Here is a 24047-nt window from a genome sequence, read left to right as displayed (position 1 = left end):
TGATCGGCAGTAACTCTTTCAGCACCCTCGACAGTGAATGCCGATCACAATATACACCAACCTGTGAATAAAAAAAGATGTTCAAACTTACCATGAACTGCCTGCTTCCTCCAGTCCGGTCTCCCGGCCGTTGCCTTGGTGACGCGTCCCTCTCTCGTCATCCGGCCCCACCTCCCAGGATGACGCCGCAGTCCATGAGACCGCTGCAGCCTGTGATTGGCTGCAGCCTGTGCTTGGCCTGTGATTGGCTGCAGCTGTCACTTGGACTTAACTGTCATCCCGGGAGGTCGGACCGGAGTTATCGGTAAGTCAGAACGTCTTTTTTTTTTTACAGGTTCATGGATTTTCGGAGCGGAAGTCACTGTCCATGGTGCTGAACCAGTTTAACGCTTTCAGCACCGTGGACAGAGACTGTCTCCTGACGTCGCGTACCCGAACATTTTTTACCGGTTTCGGTCAAAACGAGTTTTGCCGAACCCGGTGAAGTTCGGTGCGCTCATCTCGAATTTGACACTCCGTTTGGATGTTTGTAAACAGAAAAGCACGTGGTGCTTTTCTGTTTACATTCAGGAGTTTGACAGCTCTTGCGCGAATCACGCAGTTCGCACGGAAGTGCTTCCGTGCGGCATGCGTGGTTTTCACGCACCCATTGACTTCAATGGGTGCGTGATGCGCGAAAAACGCACGATTTTAGAACATGTCGTGAGTTTTACGCAACGCACGCGCACTGCGCAAAATTCACGCATCGTCTAAACAGCCCCATAGACTATTATAGGTGCGTACGACACGCGTGAAAAGCACGCGCGTCGCACGCGCGTATAATACGCTCGTGTAAATGAGGCCTAATACACAGACATCAGGACACACAGATCTCTCCTAATACACAGACATCAGTACACACAGACCTCTCCTCCCAATACACAGACATCAGTACACACAGACCTCTCCTCCTAATACACAGACATCAGGACACACAGACCTCTCCTCCTAATACACAGACATCAGGACACACAGACCTCTCCTCCTAATACACAGACATCAGGACACACAGACCTCTCCTCCTAATACACAGACATCAGGACACACAGACCTCTCCTCCTAATACACAGACATCAGTACACACAGACCTGTCCTCCTAATACACAGACATCAGTACACACAGACATCAGTACACACAGACCTCTCCTCCTAATACACAGACATCATTACACACAGATCTCTCCTCCTAATACACAGACATCAGGACACACAGACCTCTCCTAATACACAGACATCAGGACACACAGACCTCTCCTCCTAATACACAGACATCAGGACACAGACCTCTCCTCCTAATACACAGACCTCAGTACACACAGACCCCTCCTCCTAATACACAGACATCAGTACACACAAATCTCTCCTCCTAATACACAGACATCAGGACACACAGACCTCTCCTAATACACAGACATCAGGACACACAGACCTCTCCTCCTAATACACAGACATCATGACACACAGACCTCTCCTCCTAATACACAGACATCAGCACACACAGACCTCTCCTCCTAATACACAGACATCAGCACACACAGACCTCTCCTCCTAATACACAGACATCATTACACACAGATCTCTCCTCCTAATACACAGACATCAGGAGACACAGACCTCTCCTCCTAATACACAGACATCAGGACACACAGACCTCTCCTAATACACAGACATCAGGACACACAGACCTCTCTTTCTAATACACAGACCTCTCCTCCTAATACACAGACATCAGTACACACAGACCTCTCCTCCTAATACACAGACCTCTCCTCCTAATACACAGATCTCTCCTCCTAATACACAGACATCAGGACACACAGACCTCTCCTCCTAATACACAGACATCAGGACACACAGACCTCTCCTCCTAATACACAGACATCAGTACACACAGACCTCTCCTCCTAATACACAGACATCAGTACACACAGACCTCTCCTCCTAATACACAGACATCATTACACACAGATCTCTCCTCCTAATACACAGACATCAGGACACACAGACCTCTCCTAATACACAGACATCAGGACACACAGACCTCTCCTCCTAATACACAGACATCAGGACACACAGACCTCTCCTCCTAATGCACAGACATCAGCACACACAGACCTCTCCTCCTAATACACAGACATCAGGACACACAGACCTCTCCTCCTAATACACAGACATCAGCACACACAGACCTCTCCTCCTAATACACAGACATCAGGACACACAGATCTCTCCTAATACACAGACATCAGTACACACAGACCTCTCCTCCCAATACACAGACATCAGTACACACAGACCTCTCCTCCTAATACACAGACATCAGGACACACAGACCTCTCCTCCTAATACACAGACATCATTACACACAGATCTCTCTTCCTAATACACAGACATCAGGACACACAGACCTCTCCTAATACACAGACATCAGGACACACAGACCTCTCCTCCTAATACACAGACATCAGTACACACAGACCTCTCCTCCTAATACACAGACATCAGGAGACACAGACCTCTCCTCCTAATACACAGACATCAGGACACACAGACCTCTCCTCCTAATACACAGACATCAGTACACACAGACCTCTCCTCCCAATACACAGACATCAGGACACACAGACCTCTCCTCCTAATACACAGACATCAGCACACACAGACCTCTCCTCCTAATACACAGACATAATTACACACAGATCTCTCCTCCTAATACACAGACATCAGGAGACACAGACCTCTCCTCCTAATACACAGACATCAGGACACACAGACCTCTCCTCCTAATACACAGACATCAGTACACACAGACCTCTCCTCCTAATACACAGACATCAGCACACACAGATCTCTCCTCCTAATACACAGACATCAGGACACACAGACCTCTCTTAATACACAGACATCAGGACACACAGACCTCTCCTCCTAATACACAGACATCAGTACACACAGACCTCTCCTCCTAATACACAGACATAATTACACACAGACCTCTGCTCCTAATACACAGACATCAGGACACACAGACCACTCCTCCTAATACACAGACATCAGAACACACAGACCTCTCCTCCTAATACAGACATCAGGACACACAGACCTCTCCTCCTAATACACAGGCATCAGCACACACAGACCTCTCCTCCTAATACACAGACATCAGGACACTCAGACCTCTCCTCCTAATACACAGACATCAGGACACACATACCTCTCCTAATACACAGACATCAGGACACACAGACCTCTCCTCCTAATACACAGACATCAGGACACACAGACATCTCCTCCTAATACACAGACATCAGGACACACAGACCTCTCCTCCTAATGCACAGACATCAGCACACACAGACCTCTCCTAATACACAGACATCAGGACACACAGACCTCTCCTCCTAATACACAGACATCAGTACACACAGACCTCTCCTCCTAATACACAGACATCAGGACACACAGACCTCTCCTCCTAATGCACAGACATCAGCACACACAGACCTCTCCTAATACACAGACATCAGGACACACAGACCTCTCCTCCTAATACACAGACATCAGGACACACAGACCTCTCCTCCTAATGCACAGACATCAGCACACACAGACCTCTCCTAATACACAGACATCAGGACACACAGACCTCTCCTCCTAATACACAGACATCAGTACACACACACCTCTCCTCCTAATACACAGACATCAGGAGACACAGACCTCTCCTCCCAATACACAGACATCAGGACACACAGACCTCTCCTCCTAATACACAGACATCAGGACACACAGACCTCTCCTCCTTAATACACAGACATCAGTACACACAGATCTCTCCTAATACACAGACATCAGCACACACAGACCTCTCCTCCTAATACACAGACATCAGGACACACAGATCTCTAATACACAGACATCAGTACACACAGACCTCTCCTCCCAATACACAGACATCAGGACACACAGACCTCTCCTAATACACAGACATCAGGACACACAGACCTCTCCTAATACACAGACATCAGGACACACAGACCTCTCCTCCTAATACACAGACATCAGTACACACAGACCTCTCCTCCTAATACACAGACATCAGGACACAGACCTCTCCTCCTAATACACAGACATCAGGACACACAGATCTCTCCTCCTAATACACAGACATCAGAACACACAGACCTCTCCTCCTAATACAGACATCAGGACACACAGACCTCTCCTCCTAATACACAGCCATCATTACACACAGACCTCTCCTCCTAATACACAGACATCAGTACACACAGACCTCTCCTCCTAATACACAGACATCAGGACACACAGACCTCTCCTCCTAATACACAGACATCAGGACACAGACCTCTCCTCCTAAGGGCAGATTCAGACGAACTTTGCGTTTTTGCGCACGCAAACAACGCAGCGTTTTGCGCGTGCAAAAACCATTTGACAGCTGCGTGTGTCATCCGTGTATGATGCGCGGCTGCGTGATTTTCGCGCAGCCATCATCATAGAGATGAGTCTAGTCGACGCCCGTCACTGTCCAAGGTGCTGAAAGAGCTAACTGATCGGCAGTAACTCTTTCAGCACCCTCGACAGTGAATGCCGAACACAATATACAGCAACCTGTTAAAAAAAAAGAAAAAGTTCGTACTTACCGAGAACTTCCCTCCCGGCCGTTGCCTTGGTGACGCGTCCTTGGTGACGCGCCTCTCTTGACATCGGGCCCCACCTCCCTGGATGATGCGGCAGTCCATGTGACCGCTGCAGCCTGTGCTTGGCCTGTGATTGGCTGGAGCTGTCACTTGGACTGAATTGTCATCCCGGGAGGTCAGACTGGAGGAAGAAGCCGGGAGTTATCGGTAAGTCAGAACTTCGTTTTTTTTTACAGGTTCATGTTTATTGGGATCGGTAGTCACTGTCCATGGTGCTGAAACAGTTTAACTCTTTCAGCACCCTGGACAGTGACTATCTCCTGACGTCGCGTACCGGACATTTTTTTGCCGGGTTCGGCCAAAACGAGTTCGGCCGAACCCGGTGAAGTTCGGTTCGATTGTCCGGGTTCGCTCATCTCAAAGACACTCCATTTGGATGTTTGGAAACAGAAAAGCACGTGGTGCTTTTCTGTTTACATTCATCCTTTTGACAGCTGGTGCGCTGTTTCAGTCGGTTCGCACGGAAGTGCTTCCGTTCGACCTACGTGGTTTTCACGCACCCATTGACTTCAATGGGTGCGTGATGCGCGAAATACGCGGAGATATTGAGCATGTCGCGCTTTTTGCGCAGCTGACAAACGCTGCGCAAAAAGCACGGACTGTCTGTACTGCCCCATAGACTTGTATTGGTCTGTGCGTGGCGCGTGAAAACCACGCGGCCCGCACGGACCGAATACACGTTCGTGTGAATCCCCCCTAATACACAAACATCATTACACACAGACCTCTCCTCCTAATACACAGAGATCAGGACACACAGACCTCTCCTCCTAATACACAGAGATCAGTACACAGACCTCTCCTCCTAATACACAGACATCAGGACACACAGACCTCTCCTCCTAATACACAGACATCAGGAGACACAGACCTCTCCTCCTAATACACAGACATCAGGACACACAGACCTCTCCTCCTAATACACAGACATCAGTACACACAGACCTCTCCTCCTAATACACAGTCATCAGGAGACACAGACCTCTCCTCTTAATACACAGACCTCTCCTCCTAATACACAGACACCATTACACACAGACCTCTCCTCCTAATACACAGACCTCTCCTCCTAATACACAGACATCAGCAAACACAGACCTCTCCTCCTAATACACAGACATCAGGACACACAGACCTCTCCTCCCAATACACAGACATCAGGACACACAGACCTCTCCTCCTAATACACAGACATCAGTACGCAGACCTCTCCTTCTAATACACAGACATAAGGACACAGACCTCTCCTCCTAATACACAGACCTCAGTACACACAGACCTCTCCTCCTAATACACAGACATCAGGACACACAGACCTCTCCTAATACACAGACATCAGGACACACAGACCTCTCCTCCTAATACACAGACATCATTACACACAGATCTCTCCTCCTAATACACAGACATCAGGACACACAGACCTCTCCTCCTAATACACAGACATCAGGACACACAGACCTCTCCTCCTAATACACAGACACCATTACACACAGACCTCTCCTCCCAATACACAGACATCAGGACACACAGACCTCTCCTCCCAATACACAGACATCAGGACACACAGACCTCTCCTCCTAATACACAGATATCAGGACACACAGACTTCTCACCTTATATAAAGAAGTAATCATACAGATAAAGATGCCATAAAATTCAGAAAGACAAACATTTGCTAAATCACATTCATCAGAAAGGTGTGGAGAATTTACTCATGCAATGTATTTCCTGCGTCCACATTTATTATTCTGTAGAAGTGTTACATATATCCTTTCTCTTATAATTACATATTGAGGTATATTACCAGGTAGGAACAGCCACATGACAGCCCACAGGCACCCTGGGAGCCAGTAATGCAGGCACCTTCTCTTTCTGTTCTTCTACTTTCTGTATGTTAACAAGAAGAGCAGGGAAATGGAAGTAACATGACTGGAGGATCAGACTACAGTTTGTTTGTAGTCTGTAACCATAGAAACACATAGTTCTGCATATGAGCTGTATAGACAAAACAGTAGGAAAATATTGTGCTGTTTGGCTTATAGGAGTAATCAAAGAATACACTGGACTCATAGTTATGATGTCGGTGTATACATGGGAAGATCAGGCCTCCCGCTCCTCTCGGCGGTGATTGACGGGCTGCTGGGTATGCAGATACCCAGCAGCCAACCGTCAATCAATGTGAGGAGGGTAGGGGGCGCTCTCCATTTGGCAGAATAGGAAAGACTGGTCTCCTTATGTCAGATTGAGATCATCTATATGTGATCCAAAAATTGCTGCCGTAACAAACTTGTCATTTAATTGCTCGAAATCCGCAGAATGATCGGCGGATCATCTAAAAATTGTGGTTTGTGGATCCAGCAATGGTCTGAAACATTCAGAGCTGGAAAGGAGCGCAAGACAAAAAATGTACGAACCTGATCAGATCAATAGACATGGTCCTCTACACAACAGGGAGTCATACAGCTCGGGGCTAAGGGTTACCTCCCCGCAACCAAGAAACTACTACTACTCCTACCAGAACGAGGTGGTCAACAGAGTCAGTTGTCCTATGCCAGGGAAGGTTACTCTACATCCTGAAATGGATCTACCCAGAAATCCCTCCCTGTCTGGACTGTACGTTAGTAAGGACGGTACTTTTAGAGAAGCCATTCGAGCCATAGTGCAGGATCCGTATCTTCAGGGGATCTCAGGAACACAGAATATTGAATCTAGAATGATCATTAGATGGTCCTGATAAATGTGTGGAGGTCTATAAACAATCACTCACCTGTAGACAACACTACACTAGTGCGTACATTGCAGCGCTAAACAGGAGTCCCATTACATGGCCCAATATCGGCTGGTTGATCGGCGCTCGTTTGCTCCTTTCACAGGGAACTCCGATCAGTAAAGTAAAGGGACGAGTAGTGATTGTTACTCTGATCGCTCGTCCCCATACATTTCCATCATGTCGGCGGCACGTATCATTGTTACACAGGGAGATGTGCGACCGACAGCGATTGTATTGTTTATGCAGCAATAAATACAATCAGCTGATGAACGAGCGTTTGCCCGATAACTGTCCTGTGTAAAAGAGCATTAAGTGTCAGGGTGCCAACCTGCTGGGCCACCAAGTGTCGGGGTCCATTGTTCTGGAACTCCAGGTATCTGATTGTCATTGTAATTGTTCTCAACCCCTAATCTTAGTGCTAATGCTCCAGAACTTTACGCGCACTGTCCCCAAGTGTGTCACTGCTGTGTACCCCTAGTGTCAATATTACGTACCAAAGTCAGTAGGTAACTGGCCTGTACCCCAAGTGTCAATATTCTGTAACTCATGTGTCAGTAATCATTGTTCTGCACCCTAAGTGTCTATATGTCATAGTCCTGTACCACAAGTGCCATTGTTCTGTACCCAAAGTGTCAATGTGCTGTACCCTAAGTGTCAGCATGTAATTGTCCTGTACCAAAGGGTCATCGTTCTGTACCCCAAGTGTCAATACTCTGTACCCCAAGTATTAGTAGGTCAATGTCCTGTACCATTGTTCTGTACCCCAAAGTGTCAATGTTCTGTAACTCAAGTATCTGTAGATCATTCACCTGTACCATAAGTGTCAGTATGCCACTGTTCTGTACCCCGTGTCCATATCCTGTACCTAAGTTTCAGTATGCTATTGTCCTGTACCCCAAGTGTCCATATTCTGTACCAGAAGTGTCAGAATGTCATTGTCCTGTACCCAGGTGCCATTATTCTGCACCTCAAGTGTCATTATGTACCCCAAGTATTAGTAGGTAATTGTACTGAACCCAAGTGCCATGGTTCCGTACCCCAAAATGTCGGTGTGCCATTACCCAAGGACACAGTCGATTTGTCTTTGTCCTGTACCCCAATTGTCAGGGTGCCATTGTACTAGACCTCAGGTATCAGTGTTCCAGACCTCAGGTATCAGGGTGTCATTGTTCTAGACCTCCGGTATCAGGGTGTCATTGTTCTAGACCACAGGTATCAGTGTTCTAGACCACAGGTATCAATGTTCTAGTCCTCCGGTATCAGGCTGTCATTGTTCTAGTCCTCAGGTATCAGGGGGTCATTGTTCTAGACCTCAGGTATCAGGGGGTCATTGTTCTAGATCTCATGTATCAGGGGGTCATTGTTCTAGACCTCATGTATAAGGGTGTCATTGTTCTAGACCTCAGGTATCAGGGGGTCATTGTTCTAGACCTCAGGTATAAGGGTGTCATTGTTCTAGACCACAGGTATCAGGATGGCAGTGTTCTAGACCACAGGTATCAATGTTCTAGTCCTCCGGTATCAGGGTGTCATTGTTCTAGACCTCAGGTATCAGGGGGTCATTGTTCTAGACCTCATGTATAAGGGTGTCATTGTTCTAGACCTCAGGTATCAGGGTGGCAGTGTTCTAGACCACAGGTATCAATGTTCTAGTCCTCCGGTATCAGGGGGTCAGTGTTCTAGACCTCAGGTATCAGGGTGTCATTGTTCTAGACCTCAGGTATCAGTGTTCTAGACCTCAGGTATCAGGGTGTCATTGTTCTAGACCTCAGGTATCAGTGTTCTAGACCTCAGGTATCAGGAGTTATTGTTCTAGACCTCAGGTAATAGGGGTTCATTGTTCTAGACCTCAGGTAATAGGGGGGTCATTGTTCTAGACCTCAGGTATCCGTGTTCTAGACCTCAGGTAAGGGGGTCATTGTTCTAGACCTCAGGTATCAGTGTTCTAGACCTCAGGTATCAGTGTTCTAGACCTCAGGTATCAGGGGTAAGTTTTTGGGACTATGTGTTGGAGTGTCATTGTTCTGGACCTCAAGTGTCAGTAACGGCACTGTACACAGTCCCACAAAGTGGTTTACAAATATGTGAAAAGGGACCCCAGCTCTTTCGCCGGGAAAACCCTGTGGATTGCCCTCTGTACCAGTATTGTAAGGTAGTTGGCCACTTTCCCAGTGTATGAATGTGTCAGAGCGGAAGGATGTATACTGCATGTATAAGGAGTTACAATGTCATATAACTCTCCTATCGCAAAGAGACAATAAATCTAGAGCCAGTACCATCTCCACTTGAAGTCAATCTACTGTTCTCCATTATCAGCCACCGGGGAGAGGCATGTTGTGTATCTGTAAAGTGACAAATACTCACACATCCATACACACAGGAGTCGCCACGAGAACAATGTACACGTCTCTCTGTATGAATAGCGCATAAATATCCATAGCTGGGTTTACTTACACAAGACACCTGTATACAAACTGAGCAGGACAAGTGTGTGTAGCCATAACCCTAATCCCTGTGCATATATATAGTCCTGCTGCTACATATACACATCACACATATATTTTCCTTGGAATCAGTAACTACGATACAGTATTAACCCTTTGTTGACCACCACATAGACTAATATTATCTCTATCGGTGCTGAATATTAGAGTGTAAGCTCTGCAGGCAGCAAATGAACTGTGTAAATGGACTGAATCATCTTCCCTCTGAATTACACCTGTCATCCGTGCTTGGATAGTTCTGCAGGGCAGGAGGATTCCTGAACGTAACTCTCGCCCTGTCCCCCTTCCCTCATGACTAACGTACGCCAATGACGAGACTTATTGGGCCTCATTGATCAAAACGGTCCAACAGAAAAACCGTCAGCAACCAATCAGAGCGCAGCTTATAGGTCTTAAACTGCTCTGGAAATAGGAGCGCTGCGTCTACTATAGGCAACACAGCCGATTCATCATTTACTTTTGTTAAATGTGGCCTATTAAATTGCATTTAACTCCCAGATTAACCCAAAACCATGCAAGTTCAGCTCAATCAAATGAGAGGTCAATTTTAATGGGAGATAAGCAGCTACTGGATATACATGCCACCGCTTATCTCCAAATGATGTGACAGAACTCATCAGGACCTTGTTTCCTATGATGGCAGCGATTATATAGTCATTGCTGACAGAAGTCTTAATATGGCCAGATTTATATTTAACGGATCGTGATCGTTCTTGTCGGGATGTGTAATAATCTAATATAAATGGGGGGGGGGGGCTGCTAGGAAACTTCTCAGTGGGGGAAAAAAATTGGCTATAGGATACATAGCAAAAAAGATCAGTCCATACCAGAGGCACTGGAAAGTCTATATTATGACGGTCAGCTCCAGCGGATGGGACGCTGCCAGCCCTGAGTGTACCCGGTGCCAGAGTAAAAACATATCATTATACTGGAGACACCAGATCCACCCAGTCTGTTCCTATCCCACCTGCGGAGATGACAACACAGACCCCGTGTACAATCCTCATTCCATCGCTTCATGACCAGCGTCCTCCACCGCGGAGAGTCATTAAAACCCGATATGGATCCTTCACGTGCCCGCCCTTCCCTGTACCACACTCTGGAGTATGTTGGTGCCAACGCTGAGACGAGAGAACAAACCTGACAGATTTCACCAGCCGATGCTTCTTGATGTCCTCCTCGCTGAAGGAAAAATGCATTCTGTGTGTCCTTGGAACCCGCAGGGCACCCCGGCTTCTGGAGGGCATAGGGTGTATGAAGGTCCTCCGTGGGGAGAGAAGTTTATAGAGAGAAGAAAGTCCTTTCCTCTGCAGTAACAGAGACTGAACTGGCAGCGTCCGAACAGTGCGAGGCGTGCACAGAGCACACACCCCCTCTGGGCAGCAGGGGCGAGAAGTCCTGGAAATGGATTACACTGGAGGGCGTCGGTGCTATTACATAAGGGGGTTACTCCGCACCAGTTAACCCTTCGGCTCCGAGCGAGGACAGGGCATGAGGTAATGCCTGGGGGGGGGGGGTCAGAGAAAAACATTGGATCCGACAAAAATGGTGAAAAATATTTTTAGGCTTTTTCTCTGGAAAAAAAAAAAATTTGAATTTTCCACGGTGAAATCCACTAGTAAATATAAAAATTTTAAAAAAGTAAAAAAAAAATTGCTACAATTTTGTACCACAATCGTCGTCAAGGAATGGAAAAACGTAGAAGTTGCGTTGGGGTCGTTGCCAAAAATCATCACATGGAGTGAAAGATGGCTGTCTATATACAGGACCATGGACATATCTCACATCTATGGACTGGAGGTATATAAACAAACACTACCCCCTCCCCCTCTCCGGCAGCCGCAACCCTCAAAGTCAGCACGATAAGGCGGGGTTCACATGTAGCCTAAATACGGTGGATTTTCCGTAACGGATTTAGATGGGGAGAACCCGAAGCAGATACAGTAGCAGCAAATGGATGAGGTTTTAACAAATCTCATCAACACAGAAATTGACCTGCGATGTTTTTGTTTTTTTAATCCGCATTTGCGTAATCGCTGTTTTTGTGTTGCGCTTTTTCCCCATTGAATTCAATGGGGAGGTAAAACCCACAACAAATAGCAGATGTCGGGATTTTTGCGGAGGAAAATACTTACCCAGAATTCAATGCTTCTTCGTCCAGGCTGGCCTCCTGGGATGACGTTTCATCCCACGTAATTGCTGCAGCCAATCACAGGTCGCAGCGGTCACGTGGGATGAAACATCCCTGGAGGCCGGGCTGCAGGACGTCAGAGGGTAAATACGGGCGTTTTGGTGCGGTTTTTTAACCGGCATACACTGCGGATACGCTCTGTACCTTTACGCAGCGTATCGACCCTGTGTGAACTTACCCTAAAAGGTGGCATCGCACGCAGCGTTTTTGGGAAAAACTTTAGTTTTAATTTTAAAAAAAAAAAACAAAAAAACTGAGGCAAAAACAGCATCAAAACTGTGTGTGTGATTCTGCGCTTGCAGCATTTTTTGTGTATTTGGCGCTACAATAATCCCCCTAATAAAAATTATTAATAATAAAAAACAGCTGGAAATAAGGCCGGGAGGAATAATGAGAACCAGGAATATCTTTGTACAGTGGTCGCTGCTCATGTTGAAACATATTAATAACCATTTACATCGACATCAATATCCATCTCCTCCCTGGCTTGTTATGTGTGAACATTGATGTGGAAGGTACTTTAAATTAACATTAAGTCTCCATGACAACACTGCACATGACAGAAATCAGAAAGTAAGGCGTTCTCATTAGAAGCAGTAGTGCAGCCTCAGGCTTTGGGCCTATAACTTCAAGTCATCATAGCTCAGCCTAGAATTGAGATATTCAAAAGCGGTTTTCACATTTTTAATGTACACTAAAGGACCTTTTATATACATTTATACTGGTAGGACTCGTTTAACATACTTTTATCTTTATCTGGACAGTTCGGTAATCTCCTTTATTAGGAACCTATAAGCTATACACCATCGGTATCCGTGCTAATCACATTGGAACTACTTTTTGTTGAACGCCGGATAAAATCCAGACCATAAGATGCAGAGACTTTTTGCATATATAATAGTTGTCATGTGCAAGATTAACCATTGACTGAAACGGGTATCGAAATGGTAGATCCAAACCAGTCAGGCTTTGGTTCAGGGGCATCCGATAAAAACGTGTTGAGATTTATAAGAGAACATCTTCCTATAAAGCGGCCGGCTGAGGTGATCACTACCTCTATATAAGATATGGTGCGCTATGGAGCATGTAATGAACCACAGTATACTGCAGGGGTCAGCGACAACAAAACATACATGACGTTAAAACTGACCGCCCCTCTAAACCCCATTAACAACTCTTATGCCTGACAATTATACCGAAGAACTTACCATCTAAAACACAGACTTGGGTGATTTCATGGGCAAACAAATCGAATTGGGGAGCACAACGTGACTTTTCAGGGGTTACCCACATTGCACAATCCATTCCGGGTAGAAGATTCCTCCAACAATAACCTGGTAACAGGGGAACACTCTGCTGAGATCCAAAAAGATCAGCTGTAATCATACAGAAAGTGTTCAATTTCCCTGCAGCGCCACTGCAGGAGAAATGAAGTATTACACCATTGAAATCAGCCGTGCACATAATGCATAGGGTAGACACGATTTGCAGCCATTCTTTGGCTTACTTACGGAGGTCTCAAAAGAGTGCCCCCCTCTATTAACTCAGAATGCCCTCAAAGAGTATTTAAAAAACCAGACAACCCCTTTAATATTGTTTATGGAGCAGGTATGAAGGGCACATTAAGGGCGCATTCACACAAGCGTAATTCGGTGCTTTTTTTGTGCCCATATTACGGACGCAACACCCGAAACTCCATGAGAACCAGAGTTAGAGCACCCTAGAAGCGCAAAAAAACACCCGTATTACGCTTGTGAAAAAGCAGCCAAAGGCCTTGTTCACACAGTCCAAATTTGATTAAGTATTTTTTAAGTCAAAACGAGGAACGGAACCTAACAGAAGAAATATATAAAGGAAAGCCTTATGGGTCTTCTCTTCTGGAGCCAATTTTGGTTTTGACTTAAAAACTGCATGCAAAATCTGCATCAAATCTGCACTGTGTGCACGAGGACTAATTTTCAACATTTCAGGTTGTTGTACACTGTGAATGGCTGGTATAGAAAAGGCTTCTATGGTAAAAAGAGTAAATATTTGACCTGAGATAAGCGGTCAGCTCACTTCTATGTGACGTGGATTCAGTAGAGTGGGGAAGAGAACGCACCAGGACACGTAGTCGCCAGAACGGCCACACATAAGAGACAAGGGGCTGCGGACAACGGCCAACTTTGCTGATCAACCCAATCCACCAGAAAACAATCCATTTGAGACATTGAGCTACTCATCGTGATACAATCGCTGCATCTTTATGAGCACGCTCGTGTGGTTCACGTCTTATACCCACGCCAATGACTAATAGAATTTCAGTAACAAAAGAAATGCACAGATGTAGCAGAGCCAAAGCGGTTTCTCTTGTGCACTGTGTAGTAAGTTTACCTGGAAAAACACAGCTAACGCAGCCAAAGACAAAGTCAGCTCTGCTATACTTGTAAATGTGTCCCAGCTTTATGAACGCAAGGCAAACGGACGCGTATGACGTGGTCTGAGGACATGTAAGAGTGTGAACACACATCACGTGTACATGTAGATTATATTATGGTAAAAACAAAACGTAAGTCTGAGGTTTTCGCCTATTCAGGGAGCGCAGGATGACGTGCAGCTCCTGGCTCACTCATGTTCCTGGCTCGCTGCAAGTGTCTATCTTCCAAGTTTTACTCATAGCCAAGAGGGTGGGCAGGGCTTATTGACAGAGACTCCGCCCATCCAGACTGAGAGCTTGAGGTCACACATGCATTGGAAGTGTGGAGCGCAGCTGTCAGTGTCAAAGGAGGTGAGAGAAGAGGAAACCTCCAATTACACTTGCATCAAAAAAAGAGGTTTAGCAGAGAGCTTCAAGCCTGTGGCAATGAAGGCGTTAATCAGACAAATAACCAATGAAAAGACCAAAATGTGCAACTGGGAAGAAAAGAACCTTCCAACTTCTTGTAGAAGTCATGGAACACAAAGAAAGTACAACAGCACCATCTAGTGGTCAAATTAGAGATTGCACACAGAACTCTTGTTTCAGGGACCTCACAAACGTGTATTTGCACTAAATAAAGCCGATACCCACATGAATTGACAGGTTTAAGAAGTGTTTGTGTGTAGTTATATTCCCCGGCACAGAGTGTTGTTTTATGGCAAGTGATTCTCTTGTGCTATGTGGCACATTTCTAATAATACATAGAACTAGATCAAAGAGATTGCAATTTACTTGTAGTTGTTTCTATAAATAAATGTAAGAATTAAATTGTGACTTTGGAATGAAAAAAAATGTAAAAAATAAAAAATCAGCAGGCCTTGAGCGTATTTTAATTCCACCTTATTGCTTTGTGCAAAAATCTCACCGGCAGCTTCCTCCACTAGGGGGTGCTCTCTGTAAGCAGTTGTATATGGCTCCTGTTGACATGATTGTTTTTATATACCGAGTCCAACCCCATCTATTGCACCTCCCCACTTAGGCTTCATTCAGACGAACGGGAATTACGTCCGTGCAACGCGCGTGATTTGCACGCGCGTCGCACGGACCTATATTAGTCTTTGGGGCCGTGCGGACATGTGCGTGATTTTTACTCAGCGTGAGTCCGCTGAAAAAAAGTCACGACATGTCCGTTCTTTCGGCGTTTTGCGCGAATCACGCACCCATTGAAGTCAATGGGTGCGTGAAAACCACGCATGCCGCACAAAAGCGCTTCCGTGGGACGCGCGTGATTCGCGCAACAGCTGTCATAAGGATGAATGTAAACAGAAAAGCACCACGTGCTTTTCTGTTTACAAACATCCAAATGGAGTGTCATAATGATGGCGGCTGCGCGAAAAGCACGCAGCCGCGCATCATATGCTGCTGCCACACGGAGCTGTTAAGTGGCTTTTGTGCATGCAAAACTCCGCGTTTTTGCGTGCGCAAAAACGCCACGCTCATATGAATCCAGCCTTGTACGAAGGTTTCCAGCTATCTCCTGAGCCTCTCTCCCATATACGAATCCCAGCCCTCCCTCCCATCTACTAAGTCCATACCGTATACTCATTATATAACCACTTCTAACACCACATAGAAACAATATAATACTTCACGCAGGTAAAGTGATCGATGTCCAGAATGAACCCGTGCCAGTATAAACCCCAGTTCTGTACGACTGTTCTGGCACACTGGGTGGCACTGGGTAAACTATTAAAATGCCGGACTGTTTGTAGCTCAAACTTGTGAAATAAAACGAAGAATATTCAATGTCAATTCGAAGTGCAAAAGGCAATTCAGATTATCGACAGCAAAAATGTATATGATACAAACGCATAGCCGTGAATTCAAAATACATATATATGGGGGCACTGTGGCTGGGGCATAGTTATGGGGGCAAAATGACCAGGGTACATTTATGGGGTGTGGTAGTTGGGGCTCTGTTAAGAGGGCACTGTGACCGGGGCACTGTTATGGGGGCACTGTGGCCAGGGCACCGTTATGGGGGCATAGTGGCCGGCGCACCATTAGGGGGCTATATAATCGGGGCACAGTTATGAGGCATGGTGGTTGGGGCACAGTTATGGAGGTGCAATTGCTGGGCACCATTATGGGGGCACGGTGGCTGCCGCACCGTTATGAGGGCACGGTGGCTAACGCACCTTTATGGGAGCACAGTGGTTGTGGCCCCATCATGGGGGCACCATTATGGGGCACAATGGCTAAGGAACCGTCATGGGGGCATGGTGGCTGCCGCACCGTTATTCTTACATCTAAGTCAATCCCAATTTACCAGTCTACCAGTGATATTTCTAGATACGGGTGACCGTCACTTGTCCTGAATCTGGCCGAACTGGTTGTGCACTCAGAGGAACCTTCCTCAGCAGCGGGGTCCCAATATAACATACAAGAGGTGCGGATGCGAGATACAGCAGTGAAGAGCCGAGTATCTGTATCTTGTAGTGATGACATCACAAACAGTGAACAAGACAAAACCAGAAAGAAACCTCCATCAGTCAGCAGGAGGCCTGAGAACATCACACGATAATACAGGAGAAGAACAAGACACCGACATGTCCGCTACCAGCGTACCAAGGACGTGGGTGGTGGAGGCAGCGGACCGAGGACGTGGGCGGTGGAGGCAGCGTACCAAGGACGTGGGCGGTGGAGGCAGCGTACCGAGGACGTGGGCGGTGGAGGCAGCGTACCGAGGACGTGGGCGGTGGAGGCAGCGTACCGAGGACGTGGGCGGTGGAGGCAGCGGACCGAGGACGTGGGCGGTGGAGGCAGCGGACCGAGCCTTCAAGGGGGTTTCCGGTTTTATGAAAATGAAGCACGTTCATAGTGTAATAAAAAGTTCTGCAATTTTCTAATGTACTATGGGGGAAATGTATCACCCGTTTAATGCCAGTTTTAAGGCATAGAAAAGACGGAAATGGGTCCAAACGCAACTTTTGGCAAAAGAGCGCAAATTGTGACTTTTGCCCCTTTTTTACGCCACCCTAGCCACTTTTGAAGAAAGGGGGAGTGGATTTTCATAAGGGGCGAAGCCAAAATGGCCTGAAAAATGTATAATTTATGGCAGAAAACTGGTGTAAATGACTGTGGAAATTACCCCCCCCCCCCCCCATCAGACTATTAAATAAAAACCATAAATAATGAAAAAAAATGTGAAAAATGAAGATTTACCTGACCGCTCCTCTTCTCTCAGCATGTTGTGGCTCATACCGCGTACCGAGGCCGGCAGCGTCAGGACCTTGAAGAAGCCGCGGCGCGCTGAGGGAGCGCAGAGGACCCGGAGGGGAGAATAGGAGCAGGGAGGCAAGTATGCGTCTTTTTTATTTTATGGCCGATGGGAACGGGGAATGGATGTGGCACAGCCTTGGTCGTTGCGCCATAATTGTGGCGCGCGGCCGGCCTAAAGATGCGTCACATTTGTTAAGAGTTGTTGAATCTCGCTCCAACTTTCTTTCTGTTAAGACTGGCGTATGAAAGGTCAGTCTTAATAAATTCTCAGCATCGTCAAGGTCTCTACATCTCTGCTTGCTGGCAGTGAATGGGAACCCTTCACATCCAGAGGTTAAAAAAAACTGTTCAAGCCTAATACTTTTCACAGATGAGAGTTTGCTACAATGTCCAGTCTAAACAATCCTCTGAGCTAAATAAATCAGCAGCACAAATCTCTCTCCTGTGCTGATAGTTTGCTACAATGTATCAGTGCAGGTAAAATGTATTAGCCTCGACGGGATGCCACCGTAGCAAAGCGTAATTTGTTTGGGGTATTTTTTCCTATAGGCTTCTTTATAAAACGCCAGTAAAAAAAGAATGTACAAAATGAAACTAAATTAAAACCGCCACCATAAACGGCATAAAAAAACACTGCAATAGTTAAAAAAATTGTGGCGTTTTAAAACGCTATTTTTTCATGCCGTTTAAAACGGCAATAAAATAACGGTGTGTGAACAAGTATTCGTTCTGTGTGGGTTTTCAGCCTCTGAATATGACGAAGAATGAAGGAAGAAGCGCAAGACTTCTTGGCCAATCAGAAGCAGCGAGAGCGCTCACATGATGCCTCATCTGGGCTTTTCGGCTGACTGTTGTGCCCTGCGGCCCTTTATTAGAGCGGTCTGAGATATTGCATTACTAGTTTAGTGCTGTAGTTAGTAACTGCGATAAGACGATCGTACTTGTTTTATCTTTACAGGATGTCGGATTATTTCCTTACTCTGCATACTGAGAAGCCCGCCTTCTACTAAATGTAAGATCTCAGCAAGGTCATTCAAGGTCACTCACCACATGCTGACGTATTAGGCACGCCGTCAGTTCCACCCCCATAAGATAAAACTACAAGTGTCTCTCCATCCCAGTTTCGGGGCCCTGTATCTCTCCATTGGGCCATTGAGATGTGTGACAATAGGGGTTGTAGTCCCACTCTTGCCCAACATGTCCCTCTACCCCATAAGAGGGCATCAGTATTATAAGTGGCCGGTGATAGTTTGGAGGCCCAGTTACATTTTTTGAGCCATCATAATAAGGACAAAGCTATTTTTGGCCTTCAGGGCATTCAAAGATTTTGGCAGCTGTAACTTTTTTTATTTATTGTTGTTGTTGTTGTACTGGATATAATTGCAGCAAATTCTCAGCACCGGCATCTAACAGGCATAATGACTGGGCAGCCCTGGGGGCCTTTGTCAGGCCTCAAGCTGTCTGAATGAAACGGTCAGCCACGGAAATCACAATACGGGGCAAACGGAGGTGACACAAGGGCGTCTCCTCCTCTGAGATAAATATTGATCATGGCATCTAAGGGGTTAAATAGCCAGGGTGCGCCAAGGGATTAAAGGGGTTCTGCGTTTATGTGTCAATCAATCTTAATCTATACATAAAAAGTTCTGCGATGTTCTAATTACTTTGGGGGGGGTCAACGCCAGTTTTTTTTTCCGGAAAGCCGATGTATCGGAATATGAGCTCATAGACATAGACTCCAGAAATAGCCAAACAGACACGAAGCGGATGAGCGCTGACACGAGCGCTTCAGCTGCTTCGTCCTAGCGATTGGTGGGGGTCTCCGTGCTCAGACCGCCACCAATCCAAACTTCTGACATGTGATAGTGACATGTCAGAAGTTTGTCAAAAGTTTAGCTACACTTTAAAGATCAGTTCTATTCATCAGAAAGGGGTTATTTCTGTGCATTCCACTCAGATGAATAAGAGCTTGTTCACACAGTGCAGATTTGCTGCAGCTTTTGCATTTTTTTAAGCCAAAACCAGATTAGGGTCCAGAAGAGCAGACCTATAAGGCCTTCCTTTATATATTTCTTGTATTTAGGTTCCGTTCCTGGTTTTGGCTTATAAAATACCTGCAAAATCTGCACTGTGTGAACGAAGTCTAGAACTGATTTTCAGTGCAGAAAATTTCTGCAACAAAATCTGCCGCATGTGACTGCACCTTTATGTGGGCTCTTTAAGGGTATGTTCACACTGACTATTTTCAGCCATTTTTCGGGCCGTAAACACCCTGAAAAAAGTCTGAAAATACGGGGGCTGAACACCTCCAAACATCTGCCCGTTTCTTTCAATGGCAAAAACGGCGTTTCGTTCCCATGGGGCGTATTTTACGCAGCCGTCTGTAAAAACGGCGCGTAAAAAACGCCCTGTAAAAAAGAAGTGCATGTCACTTCTTCCGCCGTTTTTCATTTTCTCCATAGAAAAACAGCTTCAAAAACGGCCGTCAAAAACGCATCAAAACACATTTGATGCTTAAAAAACGACTGAAAATCAGTGGCGGTTTTCCCTTGAAAACAGCTCCGAATTTTACAGCCATTTTTTGTTAAGCGTGTGAACATACCCTGAGTAATATCTGAATACTGCATATTACTTGGGCACTATATTGTGGTATTCTATGGGCTGTACGTTGCAGTATTAGGGCCTGTTCACACTGAGTTTTTTTGCAGGCAGAAAAAAATCTGCCTCAGAATTCCTTCAGGAATTTTGAGACAGATTTTGAACTGCCTGTATGTATTTTTCCAAGTTTTTTTGCTGTTTTTTTTTTTTTTTTACAAAAAACTGTTGAAAAGTGCTCAGAAACGAGTGCCGCAGTTTTTTTCTGCCACCCATTGATTCAAAGGAAGGTCAGAAGCTGAAACGGCATCAAAAAGGGACATGCCGCTACTTTTTCCCCGCAAGTGGCCGACAGCCGCTTGGAAACAAAAATTTCTCTGCCTTCCAATAAAATCAATGGGGGGCAATTTCGGCCATTTTTTTACGCTAATTTTGCGCTTTCCATGTCAAAATCAGTTTTGATGCAGTTTTTGGCTCAGTTTTTGTAGCCACACACAGAAGTGGACACAAAAGAGAGACGATACGTCCTTCCTTTCTTCATACCTTTCCTTCCTTTTGGATCTACTTCTGGCTTTGGTTTAAAAAACTGAGCCAGAAACTGCCACAAAAACTGCATCAAAACGGTGTGTGTGATCCTGGACTTATTAAAAAAAAAAAAAAAAAAAATTGTTTCATTTTTTTCTTTTATGCTGTTTTTAAGTTGCATTTTTGGTGGTGTTTTTCATTTGGTGTCATTTTGTACGTACTTTCTTGCAGATTTTTTTGAAGTCCTACAATAAAGCTTACAATAAACGCCTGAAAAAACGCCATTCCCAAAGTATGCTGCGTGTGGGAGAAACGCCACTGGTTACAAAATTGCTTCAAAAACGCAACAAACCAAGACGCAGTTGTATTTCGTGCTGTTTATATTTTACTATAGACTTTAATGCAACATCTGGCCACTGAAAAACACACTAAAAAAACCTGCTGCAAAACGCTGTGTGTGAATCCGGCCTTATAAAACCCGCCCTGATGACCAGCCTGATGTTTAATTTTTTTCCACAATTACGGTCATATCTGACAGGTCTGTAATATTACAAATACCACTGAATCATATACTGGCGCAAGTCCTAAGCGCCTTACAAATACGTGGAATAAACAATATACTCTAATTCGGTGAAATAGAAGGTATGAAACCGTTTACAATAATAGCTGAAGAGCTTGCAATCAAATGGAGATGTAGGGAGCTCTAGAGCTAATAACATACACTGTATCTACGTCGATGAATACATAGGTGTGAGTGGGAGTATAAATACACACTACTTACAGCCGTACATCATCTACAGAGGTAATATCCCTGTATAAGTACATGATGAGATCAGTCAACAGCTATTATGAACACGGAGAGCGGGGGATACTGCCCTGCAGAGCTCACAATCCAGTGCACAGAGGCGGCAGATACGCAGCTCACATAGGAAATCAGATACAATGCTAAAGAATAAGGCTCCATTCACATGTTGCAGTTGAGGTTGCAACCGCATCCGAAAACCATATGAGGCTTTACTGCGATTTGGCAAGTTTTCCCGATGCGTTTGCGTTTTTTTTTTTTTAACGAAAACTCATTGAAAAATGCACCAAATCACGGTAAAAACGCATTGTGGCTTTCAGATGCGACTTTTTGATGTGCTTGTAATTGCAGTTACCCACAACATGTTCAACAGATTGAATGTATCTCGTGTGTCCAGTAATACGGAGATAAGGATGTGAACAACTGGCATCGAAGTGTGGAGGGGCCTAAGGCCGGGTTCACACAGAGTTTTTTGCAGGTGGAAAATTTGCCTCAAAATTCAGTTTGTAATTTTGGGGCAGATTTTGCTCTGCCTGCACACCGATTTTCGCGTCATTTTTCACTCGCGGCCATTGAGCGCTGCGGGCAAAAAACGCAGCGAAATACGTTTTCTCTGCCTCCCATTGATGGCGATTGGAAACCAGAGACATAAACGCCCGAAGACAGGGCATGTCGCTTCTTTTTCCCACGAGACGGTTTTTCCACTTGCGTGAAAAAAAACGCCTCTGCCTCCCATTGAAATCAATGGGAGGCATTTTCGGACATTTTTTGACGCGTTTTCCAACGCAGTTTCCGCATCGAAAAACGTGTCAAAACACTCTGTGTGAACTGGCCCTAATATATCCTGCTCCGAGACTACAGGGCACACTAGTAAAAACTATCCCACATAATTTGATCCTTCTTTATATTGGGAGGGGTAAAAACAAATAAATAACACATGGTGAGGGGGAGGTTTGAACATTTATATGGAGTGGAAAAGATATACAGAGAGGTTATATGGAGTACTAGGAGGAGATATAGGAGATGTTATATGGAGTAATAGGAGGAGATATTGGGAGAGGTTATATGTAATAATAGGAGAAGATACAGGGAGAGGATATATGTAGTAATAGGAGGAGATATAGGGAGATGTTATATAGAGTAATAGGAGGAGATATAGGGAGAGGATATGTGGAGTAATAGGAGGAGATATAGGAGATATAGGGAGAGGACATATGTAGTAATAGGAGGAGATATAGGGAGAGGTTATATGGAGTAATAGGAGGAGATATAGGGAGAGGTTATATGTAGTAATAGGAGGAGATATAGGGAGATGTTATATGGAGTAATAGGAGGAGATATAGGGAGAGGATATATGTAATAATAGGAGGAGATATAGGGAGATGTTATATGGAGTAATAGGAGGAGATATAGGGAGAGGTTATATGGAGTAATAGGAGGAGATATAGGGAGAGGTTATATGGGGTAATAGGAGGAGATATAGGGAGAGGATATATGGAGTAATAGGAGGAGATATAGGGAGATGTTATATGTAGTAATAGGAGGAGATATAGGGAGATGTTATATGGAGTAATAGGAGGAGATATAGGGAGATGATATATGGAGTAATAGGAGGAGATGTAGGGAGAGGTTATATGGAGTAATAGGAGGAGATATAGGGAGAGGTTATATGGGGTAATAGGAGGAGATATAGGGAGAGGATATATGTAGTAATAGGAGGAGATATAGGGAGAGGTTATATGGAGTAATAGGAGCAGATATAGGGAGAGGATATATGTAGTAATAGGAGGAGATATAGGGAGAGGTTATATGGAGTAATAGGAGGAGATATAGGGAGATGTTATATGGAGTAATAGGAGGAGATCTAGGGAGATGTTATATGGAGTAATAGGAGGAGATATAGGGAGATGTTATGTGGAGTAATAGGAGGAGATATAGGGAGAGGTTATATGGAGTACTAGGAGGAGATATAGGAGATGTTATATGGAGTAATAGGAGGAGATAAAGGGAGAGGATATATGAAGTAATAGGAGGAGATATAGGAACATGTTATATGTAGTAATAGGAGGAGATATAGGGAGAGGTTATATGGAGTAATAGGAGGAGATATAGAGAGAGGTTATATGGAGTAATAGGAGGAGATATAGGGAGATGTTATATGTAGTAATAGGAGGAGGTATAGGGAGTGGTTATATGTAGTAATAGGAGGAGATATAGGGA

General features: G+C 45.2%; 1 protein-coding gene and 1 long non-coding RNA gene across 4 annotated transcripts in view; one reads left to right on the top strand and one right to left on the bottom strand.

The window, feature by feature from the left end:
* PDE4A (phosphodiesterase 4A) overlaps window positions 1-24047 on the bottom strand; it is a 473381-nt gene that overhangs the window by 77091 nt on the left and 372243 nt on the right. The gene's annotated exons all lie outside the window — the stretch shown is intronic.
* LOC142750143 (uncharacterized) lies at window positions 243-21520 on the top strand. Its single transcript, XR_012882572.1, has 3 exons — window positions 243-304; window positions 17871-17980; window positions 21257-21520. It is a non-coding gene; the product is annotated as an uncharacterized LOC142750143 (long non-coding RNA).

Source organism: Rhinoderma darwinii, chromosome 3, assembly GCF_050947455.1.
Source record: "Rhinoderma darwinii isolate aRhiDar2 chromosome 3, aRhiDar2.hap1, whole genome shotgun sequence".
NCBI classification, from domain to species: domain Eukaryota; kingdom Metazoa; phylum Chordata; class Amphibia; order Anura; family Rhinodermatidae; genus Rhinoderma; species Rhinoderma darwinii.
The sequence above is the reverse complement of the archived record's forward strand: the minus strand, read 5'-3'. Positions and strand labels throughout refer to the sequence as shown.